Source organism: Musca domestica, unplaced genomic scaffold (assembly GCF_030504385.1).
Source record: "Musca domestica strain aabys unplaced genomic scaffold, Musca_domestica.polishedcontigs.V.1.1 5, whole genome shotgun sequence".
NCBI classification, from domain to species: Eukaryota; Metazoa; Arthropoda; class Insecta; order Diptera; family Muscidae; genus Musca; species Musca domestica.
The window spans coordinates 26,391,109-26,407,629 of NW_026712346.1; the positions used below are offsets into that span (position 1 = coordinate 26,391,109).

The 16,521-nt window shown below is 31.9% G+C and overlaps 2 non-coding genes and 1 pseudogene across 2 annotated transcripts; all 3 read left to right on the plus strand.

Annotated features, from left to right (window-relative positions):
• Nucleotides 1-9,244: 9,244 nt before the first annotated feature.
• On the plus strand, nt 9,245-9,363 carry LOC131805149 (5S ribosomal RNA). Its single transcript, XR_009343545.1, has one exon. It is a non-coding gene; the product is annotated as a 5S ribosomal RNA (ribosomal RNA).
• A 3,642-nt stretch (nt 9,364-13,005) lies between these two features.
• On the plus strand, nt 13,006-13,124 carry LOC131805242 (5S ribosomal RNA; annotated as a pseudogene).
• A 2,832-nt stretch (nt 13,125-15,956) lies between these two features.
• Nucleotides 15,957-16,075, plus strand: LOC131805183 (5S ribosomal RNA). The gene has a single exon (XR_009343579.1). It is a non-coding gene; the product is annotated as a 5S ribosomal RNA (ribosomal RNA).
• Nucleotides 16,076-16,521: the final 446 nt, after the last annotated feature.

Genomic DNA, 16,521 nt, shown 5'->3' on the forward strand with positions numbered 1-16,521 from the left:
ATTGTATATTCTTAAGGATATTATTATCAACTATATGTTCATTAATTATATGTAATATGAAAATTTCAAACAATTTTCCAAAAGAAGATAGTAATGAAATAGGCCTGTAACTAGCTGTGTTAGTAGGGTCTTTACCAGGTTAAAGTATTGGTATTATTTTTGCCATTTTCCACTTATTAGGGTAATATCCTATATTAATGCAATGATTAAATATCAACGCCAAATATTCCCATGTTACAAAACTAGTTCGTTTAAGGACATAATTGGGGATGCCATCATCTTCGAAGCTTTTTTTATACCCTCCACCATACTATGGAGGGTATATTAATTTTGTCATTCCGTTTGTAACTCCTCGAAATACTCACGTCAGACCCAACAAAGTATATATATTCTTGATCAGCGTAAAATTCTAAGACGATTTAGCCATGTCCGTCTGTCTGTCTGTGTGTCTGTCTGTCTGTCTGTCTGTCTGTCTGTCCGTCTGTCTGTCTGTCTGTCTGTCTGTTGTAATCACGCTATCTTTCGAACAAATTGAGATAGAAGGCTAAAATTTTGCACACATGTATATTTTGCCAGTAGGCAGGTTAAGTTCGTAAATGGGTCATGTAGGTCCAAGTTTTCATATAGCCCCCATATAACGGTACCTCTCGATATTCGGTATTTTGATGATTTTAGCGACATTATTCACCGGAACCGTTCCAAATTTGGTATTTGAAGTTCGTAATAGATACTGCAGCAGAAAACAGAAAATGGGCCATGTAGGTCCACGTCTTCGTATAGCCCCCATATACCGTACCCCCCGATATTCGGTATTTTGATGATTTTAGCGACATTATTTAACGGAACCGTTCCAAATTTGGTATTTGAAGTTCGTAATAGATACTGCAGCAGAAAACAAAAAATGGACCATGTAGGTCCACGTCTTCGTATAGGCCCTATATACCGTACCCCCCGATATTCGGTATTTTGATGATTTTAGCGACATTATTTACCGGGATTGTTTTAAATTTCGCATTTGAAGTTCGTAATGGATACTTCAGCCCATGCCAGAAAATTGTCTGTGCAGGTCCACGTCTTGGTATAGCCCCCATATAACGGTACCCCCTATATTCGGTATTTTGATGATTTTAGCTATATTATAAACAAATTTTTCTTCATGTTTCGCATTTAAATGTTGTAATAACTTATGACAAAAGTTGCCTATGCAGGTATACGTCGTCGTATAGACATTCGGTATTTTTAAGATATTAACAGAATTTTTAAAGGATTTTTTTTTATTTTATTTATTTATTTTATTTTTTTAGGAAATTGCCAAATTTGTACCAAATGGTGGAGGGTATTAAAAGTTCGGCCCGGCCGAACTTACAGCTTTTTTACTTGTTTTATTATTAAGCGTCCTTAGTACAGCTCCTATTTGATTGGGTGTAATAAACTTTATATTATTTGGAAGAGAAGATAGGGCATTGCTTCCATCCGCAAGTAAATCAGGGCAAAATTGGACTATAGGTTGTTCAGTTAATGGTGTCTCAGTACTAATAGAAGGAGTTATGTTTGGAACGGCTAGACTCTTACCTAGAAGGCTAGCCTTTCCACAGTTTGAAACAATCTCTTCTCCTTGTTCATTAATTAATGATGGTATCTTTTTTTTGGACCTAATCCACTAAAAGCTTTAGTTTGCCGGAACATATTTTCATTACAAGCTATATTGTTAAGATATTTTGTGTAGTATTCTTCTTCAAATAGGGAAATTCTATATTTAATTATTCTTTCTAGAATACAAATTTGTGCACTCAAGGAGGCATAGCCATCAGAACTAATTACTCTGTATCTTCGTCTTCGGAGAGTCTTTTTTTGTGCTATTAATTGCAGTATATCTTGAGGTAAGTCTGGTAGAAAATTCCTTTTTTTAACACGTTGTTTAATAGCATTATCAAATATATTTGTCATGTTGCCTATAGCATTGTCTATGTCGGTGACTGAAGTATTTCTGTCTTTTGGTAGAATATATTGAGGCAATTTTATTTCTAGTTCTCTATTGAAATTATTTATTTTCATAGTTTTAAAATCAAAGATTTTTTCTTGTTCTTCTATAAGTATGTAATATCTAATCTAATAGCTTTATGATCAGAATTACAATTAACAGTTTCTAGACCTGTAATAGCCTTTGTAGAGTCTTGCAACAATACTTGGTTTGTAGTTATAAATATATCTATAAAAGATTCAGATATGGGAGTTATTCTGGTAGGGCTTTCAGTTTTTATAGTGTCTAGGTTGGCCGTTGTAAGTATCCAATCGTGTAGAATTCTACCATTTGTGTTGGTTTGCAGGCCGCCCCAATGCGGATGTTTCGCGTTGAGGTCGGCACCGATAATGGCTTCATTTGGTCCAAATATTTCAGTTATTTTGTCGAGATCAGTTTTTGATAAAACATCTGATGGTTTTAAATGTAGAGAAGCTAGAAATATGGTTTCACCACTCAATTTCCTAATCTTCACAATAGTTGCTTCAATGCTAGTTAAATTGACATCTACTCTATCACTTCTATAGCCATCTTTTATAAGAATGACAGTATCTCCACCTATGCGATCTTTCCTATGTTGTGAGTACATTTTATAGCCTTTAATATTAAAATTATGATTCATATTAAGCTTATGTTCAGCGATTAGTATTACATCTGGGTTGTGTTCGTTTAAAAAAAGGTTAAAATTATGCCTTCTTTGCCTAGATATAAGCGAGTTTATATTTATAAAGATTATTTTTAAATTAATCATTAAGCTTTAGGGATAAAAAAAGTCCAAATAATGCCTCTGATTTTTCCTGTTCGGTTCTAAGGTGTTTGTAAGTTATAGCAAAATCCCCAATTTTTTGCATGCAACTAATAAATTTTTTTCCTAGGAGTCTTTGACATTCACTGTCAAAAGTTCCTATGGCCTGCTTTATTTGTAGAGCCGTTTGTCCACTATTATTGGTAGTATTTGTAATAGTATTTTTTACCACATTTGCATATGGTACGGTTTTTAGGACTTTTTGGCTGTTATAAATTGGCCTATTTGTTTGAGAAATTGTTAATGCATTTTTAGAAATTTCCTTTTTTCTAAAATTTCTAGCCTTTAGGGCATTTTTTGTAGCTTGCTACATGATATATGACCATGTAACTGATATATGACCATGTCTTTGGCAATGTTTGCATTGGACTAATTCTTCACTTTTATATTTTACTATGCTAAATCCACAGTTTAAGACGAATCTCAAACGAATGAGAGATTTTACATCAGAGTTATTTGTGACTTTTTTGAAGCTTCACTACTTTTATAATTTTTAAGTTTAATTCTGTTTCCTCTAGAAATTGTTTTAAATCTATCTCATCATACGTATCAGAAACACCTGATATGAGCATTGTATATGGCTTTAATTCTTTTGGTGTGTATGTAAAAAGAGAAATTTTTTGTGTTTCTAGGTATTCCCTAATTTTTTGATGGTCCTCATTTTTAATTAATTTTAAGTGTATTAGATTTTTGTTAATTATATTAATAGTAAATAAATTATGTTTTAATATGCTTTTGAGCTTTGTTGTAAAGTCTCTGACGTTAGTGTTGTAAATTTTTATTATTGGTGGGCTGGCCTTACCTTTAGGTTTATTTGATGTCCTATTATTGGTATTTTCTTCTTCTTCTTTCATGTCATCTCCTTGTTCGGATAATTTGGGTATTCCATTGTATCCGCCATTATTCCCATATGGTGCTATGATAATATCCTCTTCGTCATCTTCATCGGCTAACATGAGGTCTTCGGCTGCCTCTGTTTCCCCATTGTTTTTGTTGTTTTCAATATTTGTCCAATCCTTAGGGATGTGGACATCCACACTCACATTGCCTGTAGCAATTTTCTTTATTAGTTCTTGGATTGTATTTTTAAATTTTTCATTGTCTTCTCTTAATTGTATGTTTTCTTTTAAAAGATTTTCATATTTTACGTTTAGTTCACACAATTGTTCAACAATCGGCTTTGTTGGTTTTTTTTTATTTCTTTTAATTTCAATGTAAGAGTCATTATTATTTGAAGTTTCATTTTCTGTGCTTTGGTTGTTAGCACATTCATCACTTTTTTGTATTGAATTAGTAGTCAATTTAGTCTGTGTGTCAACAGCATTTATGCCGTGACCAGACATTTTTAAAGTTTCTTCAACGAAATTTGTACTATGTTATCTCTGAAAATGAGATAATCAGCAAAACACTTCACTTAACTTTATTTCAATTTTTCACTTATAACTTTTATTTTTGTTCACTTCACTTCACTTTTAGTTCTTTTCACTTCGAGCTTTCGATTGTAATTATTATTTTGACTTTGTCATTTATTGTCTATATATAGATAACAAGAAAAAGGGTAGGAAAAACTTGTTTTGCATATCAATCTTATATACTAAAAAAAAATATGCTACTTAATACTACTAAAAAACTACTATTTACATATGTACAATTTTTGATTTTCCTTATTCAAATTGTTCAGTGCTATACACAGTATTTTCTATATTTAGTGTACAATGTCTTCTATTATAAAATAATATTTTTACTTCTTCATTAAAATTAGGGTTTTACTATTTAAATGTTTTAAGCACATGGGTGATAAATGCCCATTATTTTCCAGGTATCTATTAAATATTTGCTCATTTATTATTCCATTTTTTATAATAGTATTTTCATGTGTTTGGCACCTATCTATCATTTTTAGTGCAGATTCCATCATGAGTTTGTCTTTTCTTTTTGTTTTACTGGCTTTATATAATTCCCTTCTAGAGGGTGTCCTAAAACTGTCATTTTCTAATTGTTTTGTTTTCATATTAAGGCAATATGCCAACATTCTTCTTTCAAAGATTCTGATTTTCTCCATTTGTTTTGACGATATGTCAAACCAAATAGGAAAAGCATAAGATAATATTGGTCGAATTAACTGCTTGTATATGCACATTTTGATATGGCAACTTAAACCTCGTTTTCTATTTAATATACATAGTATTTTTGTAGACCTGTTTTTGCCTTTCTTAGGATATGTTATATAGGATAACTCCTAAATATTTTAATTCATTAACAGTTTCAATTGGTATACTATTGATTTTTACCACTGGTCTAAATTTCTTGCCATTTTTATATAGTCTGCATTTTTTGCCTTTTATTACTATTGTTTTGCATTTATTTATATTAAGTCGTAGTTTTCATATCTGAAAATATTCTTGAAGTACGTCCAGGTAGTCATTTATTTTCTTTTGTGCTACTTTTCCTTTAGGATGTGTGGCCGCTATGAGGATGTCATCTGCAAATGTTATTATCAGCTGTCCATTTTCAGGTTGTGGGATGTCAGCTAGGTAAAGGTTGTACAATACCGGCCCTAAAACTGAACCCTGTGGAACTCCTGATTTAATGTTATATTTAATGGATCTACTTTCCTCTATTTCTACTGATAATGTTCTTTTACATATGTAGATAATTTTTAATTATTTGTATAATTTGATTTTCAAACCCTATGTTTCCTCCATTTTTTTAATTATACCTTCTTGCCATACAGTATCAAACGCCTTTTCAAAATCTAAGCTTACCGCTATTGTAGCACTCCTATTATTAAATCCTGCCGATACTTTATTGGCAAGAGCCATGAGGGCATGAGTTGTTGACAATCCTTTCCTAAATCCAAATTGAAAATCTTTTAATGTATTATTATGATCCATATGATTTTCTATCATTTTTAGTATAAATATTTCTAGGATTTTGCCTAAGTTAGATAAGAGCGATATTGGCCTATAATTTTTTGGCGAAGTTGGGTCTTTTCCAGGTTTTAAAATCGGAATTATTTTGGCATGTTTCCATTTTTTGAGGAAGTATCCTATATTTATGCAATGATTAAATGTTATTGCAATACGAACCCAAAGCCTATTATTTATCCTTTTTAGGATGAAATTAGGAATCCTGTCCTCTCCACAGCTTTTTTTATTATTTAGTTTTGACAAGACATTGCCTACAACCTCAGCTTTAATTAATTTTACCCTTCTTTCATTGCAGGTTCCACCGCTGTGTTTTTGTTATCAAAATTTATGATGGGTATTTGCTGTTCCTCGACAATTTGGCTATGAGGTAGGTTATATATTTTAAAATATTCTTTAGCTATTATTTCTGCCTTATCTTTATTGCTACAAATAATTTCATTATTCTCATTTTTGAGATCTGATATTTTTCTTCTTTCTATATTGCAATATTTTTTTAATTCTTTATACATATTTCCATTACATTTGATTTGTCTTAGTTTATTGGTATAATAACTTTCCTCGAACAATTTTATTTTTTCCTGTATTAATTTGTCCATTCTCTGTATTATGGCACTAAGGGTAATATAGGTGTCTTGATCTAGAACTCTATGCCTCCTTCGCATTAAATTTTTCTTTTGTTTAATTAAGTGTAGCATCCCGTATTTGGTATAAATTTTTCCATAATTTTTTCCATTGATTCATTTATTATTTCTGTCAGTACCTCAATTTCCTTATCTATTTCTTCAACAGTGGTATTTCTATTGGTTGGTAGAGATAGTCTATGTTGTTGACTATTTAGATAATTATTAAAAATATTTCTGTTAAGGCATTTAAAATCGTAAATTTCTTTCTATTCTACTGGTTATTATTTCCATAATTATGGCTTTATGATCTGACTCATAATCCAATGTTTGTACGCATCTGGATGGGTCAGATGAGCATATGCCTACATTGTTAGTTGTTATGAATATGTCAATAAATGACTGTGAATTAAAATAATAGGTAGTTGGCTCGATTGATGGTCTAATTATTAAGTTTGGAGAGGTATCAATCCATTCCCCTAATATTTTTCCACTAATATTAGTGGTATTACCTCCCCATAATGAATTCTTTGCATTAAGGTCAGCTCCAATGATTGCCTCCTTGCTTCCAATTAAATTATTGATTTTTAAAAGATCAATATTTCTTAGATTATCTGTAGGTTTTTTATATAGAGACATAATAATCATGTCATTGTAAGCGTTATTTAGTTTTATGACTGTACCTTCTATTTCACCTAGATCAACCGGTACTCGTTCGGCCTTTATCCAATCTTTTACTAAAATTGCTGTTCCACCCCCTCGGTCACAACTCCTATTTTGGCGAAATGTTATATAACGTTTCATATCAAATTTATTTCTGGCAGACAATTTATGCTCTGCTATTAATAATATGTCTGGATTATTCTTTTTAATAAATAATTCCAGATAATGTCTCTTGTGTCGTGAGACTACTGAATTGACATTAATAAATATAATTTTTAATTTAGTCATTTAGTCTTAATTCTAGTAGTAGCCCTAGTATTGCCTGGGCCTTTTCCTCATCTGTTTTTAGCTGGTTACGCGTTTTTGAATATTCTTGTATTTTTCTAAGCGTTGTTAGCATATCTTTACCTATTAAATTTTTACAATCATTATTGAATATTTCAAAGGCATTTTCATTTTTGGTGCTTTGTTATTCGCCAATGATTGTTGCCCTGCTTTAACTACATTGGAGTAAGAAAAATTTGGGTTTACAAATACAGTCTTAGGCTTATTAATTTGAACATTTTCTTTCTTTTGGAAAAGTCTTTCTAATAATTTTAGCCATTTTTTGTGGCTTGCCACATGGCCTTCTACATCACAGTTACAGCAATATACAGGCAATCCTATACTTTTCTTTAATTGCCCTGTTATTGGGTCTGTTACAACTATTTCTTCGTTATTGTTTTCTTTTGGTGGAATCGGGCAATTACCTGGCCCGTGTTCCGAATTTCGGCATTTTACACACCTATAGTGCATGTTGCAATTACCTGCAACATGTCCATGCCTTTGGCAATTTTTGCACATTATAAATCCTTCTCTTTTATAGTTCTGGATTTTAATGCCTTCATTAAGCATTAACTGTTGTCTTCTAAATGCCTTAATGTCTGAGTCATGTGAAAATTTGAAAATCCATTTATTTCCCTCTAACTTAATTAATTTCAAAATTTTAATGTTTAATTTTTTCTCTTCTAGATAGTTGCGGATGTCGTTTTCATCCCATGTGCTCGATAATTTTTTTATTACTAATGATATAGGTTTCTCATCTTTAGGTGTGTATGTAAAAATAAATATTTTTGTTCATTTAATAAATTTTTGATTTCAATATGGTCTTCCTTATTTATAACTTTTAGGGTTACCATATTTTTATTAACAATATTAATTGTGAAATTGTTTTGTCCTAATTTCTCCCTGGCTTTAGTTACAATTTCTTTTACATTTCTATTATATATCTTAAATAGTGGTGGGGGGCTGACCTTACCTATTTTTTCCGGGTTCTCCATTATTTGTGGTGTTGTTTGGATGCTTTGGATGTTGCTAGCCTCAATTATGTTTTCTGGTGTGGGGGTAATTTCCATCTCCTCTTCAGCATTTTGTATGATTCGGACTTTCACATTACGCCTCTCCTTGGGTTTGAGTTTTGGCTTCGCCATACTGAAGTCTTCGCTTGCTTCAGCAGCCCAATCATTAATATTTTTTGCACTAATTACACTTTCAATGTTTATATTAGTGTTAGGGGTTGAAGTGCCTATAAATTTTGGCTGTTCGCTATTATTGTTGTTGTTGTGTTTTATTGATTCACTTAATTTGGCATTACTGTTTTCAGCTAATAGTTCTTTTAGCAATTGAATTTCAGTTTCTAATTCCTTAATTTTGGAATGCGATTGTTTTCTATATTTAATGAGTTCATCAATTACACTTTGTAATTTTATCACCTCATATTCTGAGTCAGAGCCACTCATAGTGCTTTTATTTTTCTTCCTTTTGTATTTAGGTCTCTTGAACGTATAATTTTTATTGTCCTCGGTAGCTGTGCTACTTTGGTCATTAAATGACTCGAAGTTATCCATTTTCAAGAATTTGTTTATTTTCTAAGGATATCGGCAAATATGCCTTACCCTTGTTTTAAACACAATTTAACACTTTAATTCGGTCTTTTTTTTTCTCCTCTTTTGTAAGGAAAATAATCTATAAACACTTGGCACTTCTTTAAATCAGTTTTTTAATAGTCAGTTTTCACTTATTATAATGCTTTTTTTTTCTTAACTTGCACTTTATTTCACACTTCACTTAGCACTGTTCGAGACTGACTCGTTCAACACTCAAAAGACGTTGTCTTAATATAGCATTCACTGTTAGGCATATGAAGCAAAATAAACTATGCTTCTTTGCCAACGACCATACCACGCTGAGTACATCGGTTCTCGTCCGATCACCGAAATTAAGCAGCGTCGGGCGCGGTTAGTACTTAGATGGGGGACCGCTTGGGAACACCGCGTGTTGTTGGCATGGTCCAACTTTTTTATATTTTTCTAATTTAAAAAATATTTTTTCTAATTTAAAAAATATTTTTTTATTGTTGCAAAAATCGTCAGGCAAAATCCCATTATTGTTGTTTTTATAAAAACAACGTTTGTTTATGAGTGGAGAACGATAGTAATGTTTACCAGGGGGTAAGGCAGGGAATACCTAGGTTTCGGAAAGAGCCACCAATCCTCATCAGTTCCCTTGTTTCTTGTCTGGGATATTCTCCCCAGAAGTTATTTAAAAAATAACTTCTATGACAAAAAACATTTTTTACCCAAGTGACGAGATCGTAAGCTCAATAGAAGAGGAACAAAAGAATTACATAAAACTAAAATTCTTTTGGAAAATCTTCTAAATCTTACAACCGCACTTATAAACATTTACATCTTTCTCCACTTGTTATGCTTTCGTTCAACCTGAACGAAGTAACATAACCATGTAAGTTTGTTTTGTCTGTTACAACAAAAACCCCTTCGTCGACCGTGCCTGTGTCTATTAATAGAACAGTGTTTGGCTTGCTTGTTTGGGATACCATAGTATTTTGTTGTTGCAAAAATCGTCAGGCAAAATCCCATTATTGTTGTTTTTATAAAAACAACGTTTGTTTATGAGTGGAGAACGATAGTAATGTTTACCAGGGGGTAAGGCAGGGAATACCTAGGTTTCGGAAAGAGCCACCAATCCTCATCAGTTCCCTTGTTTCTTGTCTGGGATATTCTCCCCAGAAGTTATTTAAAAAATAACTTCTATGACAAAAAACATTTTTTACCCAAGTGACGAGATCGTAAGCTCAATAGAAGAGGAACAAAAGAATTACATAAAACTAAAATTCTTTTGGAAAATCTTCTAAATCTTACAACCGCACTTATAAACATTTACATCTTTCTCCACTTGTTATGCTTTCGTTCAACCTGAACGAAGTAACATAACCATGTAAGTTTGTTTTGTCTGTTACAACAAAAACCCCTTCGTCGACCGTGCCTGTGTCTATTAATAGAACAGTGTTTGGCTTGCTTGTTTGGGATACCATAGTATTTTGTTGTTGCAAAAATCGTCAGGCAAAATCCCATTATTGTTGTTTTTATAAAAACAACGTTTGTTTATGAGTGGAGAACGATAGTAATGTTTACCAGGGGGTAAGGCAGGGAATACCTAGGTTTCGGAAAGAGCCACCAATCCTCATCAGTTCCCTTGTTTCTTGTCTGGGATATTCTCCCCAGAAGTTATTTAAAAAATAACTTCTATGACAAAAAAAATTTTTTACCCAAGTGACGAGATCGTAAGCTCAATAGAAGAGGAACAAAAGAATTACATAAAACTAAAATTCTTTTGGAAAATCTTCTAAATCTTACAACCGCACTTATAAACATTTACATCTTTCTCCACTTGTTATGCTTTCGTTCAACCTGAACGAAGTAACATAACCATGTAAGTTTGTTTTGTCTGTTACAACAAAAACCCCTTCGTCGACCGTGCCTGTGTCTATTAATAGAACAGTGTTTGGCTTGCTTGTTTGGGATACCATAGTATTTTGTTGTTGCAAAAATCGTCAGGCAAAATCCCATTATTAACATTTACTTTTTATATATTTCGTAAAAATATCTTTTACATAGCTTTTATTTTATTTTTTTTAATTAAAAAAAAAAAAAACAAAAAAAAATTATCGTTACTTTGAATAGCTAATGAATATAATGTATTGATTTTCAGCTAAACATAATGTATGTATTGATTTTCAGCTAAACGAAAGCATAACAAGTGGAGAAAGATGTAAATGTTTATAAGTGCGGTTGTAAGATTTAGAAGATTTTCCAAAAGAATTTTAGTTTTATGTAATTCTTTTGTTCCTCTTCTATTGAGCTTACGATCTCGTCACTTGGGTAAAAAAAAAAATGTTTTTTGTCATAGAAGTTATTTTTGAAATAACTTCTGGGGAGAATATCCCAGACAAGAAACAAGGGAACTGATGAGGATTGGTGGCTCTTTCCGAAACCTAGGTATTCCCTGCCTTACCCCCTGGTAAACATTACTATCGTTCTCCACTCATAAACAAACGTTGTTTTTATAAAAACAACAATAATAAGATTTTGCCTGACGATTTTTGCAACAACAAAATACTATGGTATCCCAAACAAGCAAGCCAAACACTGTTCTATTAATAGACACAGGCACGGTCGACGAAGGGGTTTTTGTTGTAACAGACAAAACAAACTTACATGGTTATGTTACTTCGTTCAGGTTGAACGAAAGCATAACAAGTGGAGAAAGATGTAAATGTTTATAAGTGCGGTTGTAAGATTTAGAAGATTTTCCAAAAGAATTTTAGTTTTATGTAATTCTTTTGTTCCTCTTCTATTGAGCTTACGATCTCGTCACTTGGGTAAAAAAAAAAATGTTTTTTGTCATAGAAGTTATTTTTGAAATAACTTCTGGGGAGAATATCCCAGACAAGAAACAAGGGAACTGATGAGGATTGGTGGCTCTTTCCGAAACCTAGGTATTCCCTGCCTTACCCCCTGGTAAACATTACTATCGTTCTCCACTCATAAACAAACGTTGTTTTTATAAAAACAACAATAATGGGATTTTGCCTGACGATTTTTGCAACAACAAAATACTATGGTATCCCAAACAAGCAAGCCAAACACTGTTCTATTAATAGACACAGGCACGGTCGACGAAGGGGTTTTTGTTGTAACAGACAAAACAAACTTACATGGTTATGTTACTTCGTTCAGGTTGAACGAAAGCATAACAAGTGGAGAAAGATGTAAATGTTTATAAGTGCGGTTGTAAGATTTAGAAGATTTTCCAAAAGAATTTTAGTTTTATGTAATTCTTTTGTTCCTCTTCTATTGAGCTTACGATCTCGTCACTTGGGTAAAAAAATTTTTTTGTCATAGAAGTTATTTTTTAAATAACTTCTGGGGAGAATATCCCAGACAAGAAACAAGGGAACTGATGAGGATTGGTGGCTCTTTCCGAAACCTAGGTATTCCCTGCCTTACCCCCTGGTAAACATTACTATCGTTCTCCACTCATAAACAAACGTTGTTTTTATAAAAACAACAATAATGGGATTTTGCCTGACGATTTTTGCAACAACAAAATACTATGGTATCCCAAACAAGCAAGCCAAACACTGTTCAATATTTTTTTATTTAACATTTACTTTTTATATATTTCGTAAAAATATCTTTTACATAGCTTTTATTTTATTTTTTTAATTAAAAAAAAAAACAAAAAAAAATTATCGTTACTTTGAATAGCTAATGAATATAATGTATTGATTTTCAGCTAAACATATTTTTGAACGTTGTAAAATATTTTTTCTTTTATGGTTTAAAAATAACAATATAAGATTTATTTTCTCTATTTTGAAAAATAAAGTATAAAACATACTTATTTGCTTCTAATATTTGCTTTAGAGTAGTTTTAAATAGCATTTTAAGGTTCATCTTTGAAATATTTTTATTTCATACTTGTAACAAAACTGTTTATTTCCCTTAATCGAAAAAAACCATACAATCCCTTATTCGTTTGTGTGTATGTTCAACACTCAAAAAACGTTGTCTTAATATAGCATTCACTGTTAGGCATATGAAGCAAAATAAACTATGCTTCTTTGCCAACGACCATACCACGCTAAGTACATCGGTTCTCGTCCGATCACCGAAATTAAGCAACGTCGGGCGCGGTTAGTACTTAGATGCGGGACCGCTTGGGAACACCCTGTGTTGTTGGCATTGTCCCACTTTTTATACCCTCCACCAAAAAAGGTATGGAGGGTATATTAAGAAAGAAAGTATATATATTCTTGAGCAGCGTAAAATTCTAAGACGATTTAGCCCTGTCCGTCCGTCTGTTGTAATCACGCTACAGTCTAAACGAATTAAGATAGGAAGCTAAAATTTTGCACAGATCTATCTTTTGTCTGCAGGCAGGTCAAGTTCGAAGATGGGCTATATCGGTCCACGATATCGTATAGCCCCCATATAACGGTACCCCCCGATATTCGGTATTTTGATGATTTTACCCACATTTTTCAACGGAATTGTCTGAAAATCCACACAAGGAGTTCCTTGTAGGTACTTTATACCTCGGCAGAGAATTATCTATATAGGTCCACAATATCGGAGTTCTTTGTGAGCACTTTACCCCTGAAACGGAATTGTCTATATAGGTCCACAATATCGTTTATCCCCCATATAACGGTACTCCCCTATATTCGGTATTTTGATGATTTTAGCCACTTTTTCCAATGGAATTATCTGAAAATCCACACAAGTAGTTCCTTGCGAGTACTTTACCCCCTGGGAGAGAATTGTCTATACAGGTCCACGATATCGTATATCCCCCATATAACGGTACCCCCGATATTCGGTATTTTTATGATTTTACCCACATTTTTCATCGGAATTGTCTGAAAGTCCACACAAGGAGTTCCTTGTGGGTACTTTATACTTCGGCAGAGAATTATCTATATAGGTCCAGGATATCGTATAGCCCTCATATAACGGTACCCCTGATATTCGGTAGTTTGATGATTTAAGCCACATTTTCCAATGGAATTATCTGAAAATCCACACAAGGAGTTCCTTGTGAGTACTTTACTCGCAGACATATATTCATATTCAAATGCTCCATTTACTTTTGTTAATAAAATATGCTCCAAGTTTTTGGTGTTAGACGAAAACAATCTCTTCATGCTTACTTGTGTACATGGAATCGATAAAAAATGTATGCAATTGTTGTTAGGGTATTGTTTTGAATTGTCTTGTAGTCTATAATATTTACATTTATTGCTAATCTGGGCTCTCTTTCATAAATTAGGAGGTTACGTTCAATACTTTTTATGAGTGGCTCACTGGAGGAAGGTCTATCACAAGTTTTAAGTTAAGCTTCAAGTGCATCTTCAGTATTACTTGGTTCGGCACAAGAGGTTGAATTAAAAAATTCAGATTTAGAAAAATATGTAGTGTACAATTATTTCCTGAAAAATATATAAAATCTTAAATGGCCGGTCTTCTGTCATACGAAGTGGTGTGCCGTTTTTAGTAAACAACTCCACTATAGCATTTTCCACATTTTTCTTATTAATTATGCATGACATTTTTGATGCATTTTTATTAACTGGCTGTTCATTTTCCATTTGTATGTAGTTTTGATAAAGATTAGGGTGTGTAGTTTTTAAGTATCTTCCTAAATTACCTTCATGTCAGCATAATGTTTTATGGTAGTCTCCGTTTCTGCGCATAAATCGTTTATTTTGATCGTCGAAATCAAAGATTTCTAGTGTTATATCATTTTTTGGACGCGGCATGGTCTTAAAAAGTCGCGGCTTGGTCTTACAAATTTTCATCTGCTAATTGTCATCGTAGATAAATATAGGTAGATTTATTAGTGTAAACAAATGTAAAAAATTTAATGTGAACATTGAAAATTCAAAAATGCTATAATAATACTTTAAAAATAAGTAGATTTTTAAATAATGTTTTGTACAATGTGATTGGTGTCGTTTTTATTATAGTTAAAAAAGTTTAACAAACAAACAAATTTTTAATTTAAATTTACATTTTTGACAGTTCATTGTATCACTAGCTTTTTGAATACACTCAGTGTTGCCAGTATTGTGCAAAAATATATAGGCAGTTTTGTTTGGCGATGGTCTGAATGATGTAGCAAGAAAAAAAATAAATTTGTTTAAAATAGAATATGGAAAACGTATTACAATACTTCAACTTTTCACCAAGAGAAAAACTTATAAATATGTCTAGCACACAACGGAAAAATATATAAAAATATTATTTAGAATGGCAACTCTAAATACACCAGTCGTAATTTCGCTCAGCAAACGTTTGGAAACGTTTCAAAAGACGTTGTCTTAATATAGCATTCACTGTTAGGCATATGAAGCAAAATAAACTATGCTTCTTTGCCAACGACCATACCACCCTGAGCACATCGGTTCTCGTCCGATCACCAAAATTAAGCAGCGTCGGGGACCGCTTGGGAACACCGCGTGTTGTTGGCATTGCTCAACTTTTTTATATTTTTTTTAATTTAAAAAATATTTTTTCTAATTTAAAAAATATTTTTTATATTTAACAAATTATATTTTATTTGTTTTGTAAAAATATCTTTTAAATAGCTTTTATTTTATTTTTTTAATTCAAAAAAAAAAAAAAAAAACCAAAAAAATTAACGTTACTTTGAATAGCTAATGAATATAATGTATAGATTTTCAGCTAAACATATTTTTGAACGTTGTAAAATATTTTTTTCTTTTATGGTTTAAAAATAACAATATAAGATTTATTTTCTCTATTTTGAAAAATAAAGTATAAAATATAATTATTTGCTTCTAATATTTGCTCTAAAGTTGTTTTAAAAATCATTTTAAGGTTCATCTTTGAAATATTTTTATTTCATACTTGTAAGAAAATTGTTTATTTCCCTTAATCGAAACAAGCATACAATCCCTTATTCGTTCGTGTGTATGTTCAACACTCAAAAGACGTTGTCTTAATATAGCATTCACTGTTAGGCGTATGAAGCAAAATAAACTATGCTTCTTTGCCAACGACCATACCACGCTGAGTACATCGGTTCTCGTCCGATCACCGAAATTAAGCAGCGTCGGGCGCGGTTAGTACTTAGATGGTGGACCGCTTGGGAACACCGCGTGTTGTTGGCATTGTCAAACTTTTTTATATATTTTTTTTAATTTAAAAAATATTTTTTCTAATTTAAAAAATATTTTTTATATTTAACGAATTATATTTTACTTATTTTGTAAAAATATCTTTTAAATAGCTTTTATTTTATTTTTTTAATTCAAAAAAAAAAAAAAAAAAAAAAAAAAAAAAAAAAAAAAAAAAATTAACGTTACTTCTAATATTTGCTCTAAAGTTGTTTTAAAAATCGTTTTAAGGTTCATCTTTGAAACATTTTTATTTCATACTTGTAAGAAAACTGTTTATTTCCCTTAATCGAAACAAGCATACAATCTCTTATTCGTTCGCGTGTCTGTTCAACACTCAAAAGACGTTGTCTTAATATAGCATTCACTGTTAGGCATATGAAGCAAAATGAACTATGCTTCTTTGCAAACGACCATACCACGCTGAGTACATCGGTTCT